Source organism: Leptonychotes weddellii, chromosome 14, assembly GCF_054177405.1.
Source record: "Leptonychotes weddellii isolate Sample4059 chromosome 14, ASM5417740v2, whole genome shotgun sequence".
Lineage (NCBI taxonomy): Eukaryota > Metazoa > Chordata > Mammalia > Carnivora > Phocidae > Leptonychotes > Leptonychotes weddellii.
The window spans coordinates 30,534,285-30,538,152 of NC_138382.1; the positions used below are offsets into that span (position 1 = coordinate 30,534,285).

Sequence of the window (3,868 nt, forward strand, 5' to 3'; positions counted from 1 at the left end):
GTGGTGGTGGGTATTGAGGAGGGCACGTTCTGCATGGAGCACTGGGTGTTGTGCACAAACAATGAATCATGGAACACTTCATCTAGAACTAATGATGTAATGTATGGGGATTAACATAAGAATAAAAAAAAATATATAGCAAAAAAAAAAAAAAAGATCTGCTCTCTTAACTTTTCTGGGGAGGCTGGGGTCAGGGAAACATGGGATATAATGTATTCAATGGATATGGACTGTAGGACAGTTAAAAATTTGTTTATTTAATTAGACATGAGTCTACAGTTTAAATACATGCTAATAGGGGTGCCTGGGTGGCTGAGTCATCAAGCGTCTGCCTTTGGCTCAGGTCATGATCCCCTGGGGATTGAGCCCCACATTGGGCTCCCTGCTCAGCAGGGAGCCTGCTTCTCTTTCTCCAGCTCTTCCCTGCTTGTGTTCTGTCTCTCACTGTCTCTCTCTGTCAAATAAATAAGTAAAATCTTTAAAAAAATAAATACATGCTAATAGAAGGTTCTGTAGTACATGTTGAATAAATATTATCAAAGTTTATGGTTATCCTAAGTTTGTAAAGATAGATATTAACACTTTAAATTTTCATTTCATAAATTTTCATTTGATAAAACCCTCTGTACTTTCTCAATGTCACACTCTGAATCCCAACAATTTCCTTATGCTCGAAGCACAGCCTCTGAACTGCTAATGTAAGAAAGCTTGTGTGCAGGGTACACTGGAAGAGAGAGGGGCTTTTTTTTTTTTTTTTAGACTCTTAAATTGCTCTGACCTTTTGAATGAATCTCTGCCTTGTTTTAAAGAATCAGTGAAATCTGATCAGAAGGATTCTCGAAGTCTGTTAAGTGAAGCAATTAATTTTGCATCATTGCACTACCTGATATATTATTAGCAGTCATTTTCCACAAACACTGTCAGTATGAAGGAGTTTCACTATGAGCCTCCATTCTCTGCATCCAATAGCATTTCTACCTCACTCAGCAGAATAGAGATAAACTTAATAGTAAATGTTCTTGAATGGGGAGTAGTTACTCCATAAAAATGTCAGTGTTCCAAGTTTCTGTGACATTTCTGATCACCATTTTTCAGTTGCTAGAATGTTTATTACAAACTCTTTATCTTTAAGAAAATCCAGTGATGCAGACAATTATCATACAATTTGTTATTTCACTAGAGAATCCCTTAAGAGGTAGTCTGTCTATAGAATATCAATTACAAGTTGTGACATAAACTTTTTTAAAAGTTCTAACATGGTGGCATAAAGAAAATATTTAACTTTTTTTTTCTTACTTCCTTACCTCCAAAGGAAACTTCACTTATCTTTGCCAGAGGATTGAACTCTTGTTCAAAACATTTTACATCTGAGAAGGGATACTAATCAATTCTCAACACCTTCCTGAGAAGAGAAGGGTCAAAAAAAAGAGATTATTCTCATATCAGGAGCAGCCACTCCTATTGCTAGTATGTCCCACAGTAACTAATACTACTAAGTCAAAATGAATTGACCCTAGAAAGTTTTAAAAGAATGTACAATATGTCAGATGTTTCCCCAAAGGACATGAGATTCCCAGTCTGGGATTCTCCCAGTTCTCTGTGTGAGGACAAGTACAAAAGGGAGGAGTGGTAAAAGAATGATTTAGAGAGATAAGAAATTCAGACAGAAAATAACAATATAGCTTAGGATTCTCTGGAAAATGTAGGAAGAAAAAAATTTGATAAATGCATTAAGTGTCTCTAAGGATTTCTCATTCCTTTTTTTTTTTAAGATTTTATTTATTTATTTGACAGAGAGAGAGACAGTGAGAGAGGGAACACAAGCAGGGGGAGTGGGAGAGGGAGAAGCAGGCTTCCAGCAGAGCAGGGAACCCGATGCAGGGCTCGATCCCAGGACCCCAGGATCATGACCTGAGCCAAAGGCAGACGTTTAACGACTGAGCCACCCAGGGGCCTTCTCATTCCCTTTTTCAGAAGTTTACACTCCTGTGCTTAAAATAATATCTATTGAACACATTATGGAAACTTCAATTACAATTTTGTATCATCTTTTCTATTGGAGGCAGACTAGACAAATTATTTATTCATGATGATCTGCTTTTCACCTTCTGTAATCTGAAGGGCATGCTCGTCAGTTGTTGAGAAAAGGAATTTTTAGAATCTTGGGAGGAGAGCTTATTCTTCAATGTAGTATACACTTCAGCTCTTATCTGTAATCTCGAAACAAAATGGAAATTTCTTGCAACAGACAAATCTTACATATAACAGAAAGATATGAGCAGGTAAAGGACTTCAATTATTGGAGTTTCAAGATGAATGAGAACTGTGACGGCTCTTGAGTGCCCTGGAGGTGGATGATAATATTTCAATCACAAGGATATCAATGAAAAAGAGAAGGAAAGACGGCTTGAGGGAGCATATATAGCTCACCATGGAAATGAAAGATGAAAAAATATAACAGAGAACTCTAGGACAGTGAACTTGTCACAAAAAACAAGTACAGAAGACACACTTATTTTCTAACAGTTATAGTAGAAAAAAGGAGTGGGGAGAACAGACATTTTATGAAAGGGAATAAGAGCTGTCATATATTTGCTAGATCTTACAGGAAAAAGAGATCAAGGACATAGTATTAAAACTTTGGGTTTCAATTAATAATATTCATGAATCAAATACTTCCTCATAACTAGAAGCCATAGGGTTTTATAACTTTCAAATTAATTTTAAAATATAGCCTTTATAACAAAATTTTTTTTCAGGCATCAGATTTATAACTTAAAAAATGAAAACTGTATATCTTTACATTTCCTCCCTTCCAAAATGTCTCATTGAAATTATGTTAATTACATGCAAAGAGGAATAAACATATAACAGAACTGATAACTGAAAGTGACTTGGGTTATTGTGGACCAGCAACAGATACATTCTTAAGAACAAAGTATGAGAGAGAGAAAAGGAAAAGGGATAAGCCAAAATAGAAAACATTGCAACTAAAATATATACTTAATAAGGCAGCTTCAAAGGTTGGTCTTTTCTTACTGGCAGATCCCTGAGAGTGATTAAGACCTAAATCAGATAGCATAGACAGCTGGAGTAGGCTGTAATTTAATAATGAGTTTAAATAATTTGTTCCGTACATATGGAATAGAGTTCCATATTAGTTTCTCATCCCTGTGCTCATAGAGAAATCTTAAGTATTACATAGGAACCCAGGATAAAAAATGCTATCTGGTCTCTTAAGAAATTGAATCATCTTTTAAGGAAATGCAAAAACATATCTTAGAATTTTTAAAGAAATGTATTTTTCAGGGATAGAATAAAAATAATTCTGGCACATAAATTTAAAATAAATTTCCAGTGTAGAGAACAGAAAAAAAGATGAAGTGGTGAGAATAATCAGAAAAATAACAGATAGAGGGGATCAATCCAGAATACCCTATATTCAAGTAACAAAATTTCTATTAAAAAGAAAGAAGAATAGAGAAAATGGTGGCACAAGAGGGAGACAAGCAGAGCAATTATATATAAAAAATAATAATACAAACTTTTGAGAAGTGAATAGATTTATTTATAGAATTATGTGCCTATTGAGTATGAAGCAGAATGGAAGAATGTCCACACCTAGAAAGAGTCTTGTGGAACTTCCTTATATCAAAAGTATAGATAGAATTCTTAAAGTTTCCAGAATCAAAGATTCGTTTGCCTAAAAAGAAATAGTTGCGCTGACATCAGATATCATCAGTAGCACTGGATACCAGAGAAGATGCAGAACAGCCAGACTGTCATCCACCTGTTGGGGTGTGTGTCCTTAAAGAAGTTATTTAACCTGTCTGTGCCTTAAGAGACTAGAATACATTTGACTTTGAGC

At 35.0% G+C, this 3,868-nt stretch overlaps 1 pseudogene; it reads right to left on the minus strand.

Moving 5' to 3' along the window:
• Positions 1–2,126, minus strand: part of LOC102740525 (proteasome subunit alpha type-7 pseudogene) — an 11,356-nt pseudogene extending 9,230 nt beyond the window's left edge.
• Positions 2,127–3,868: the final 1,742 nt, after the last annotated feature.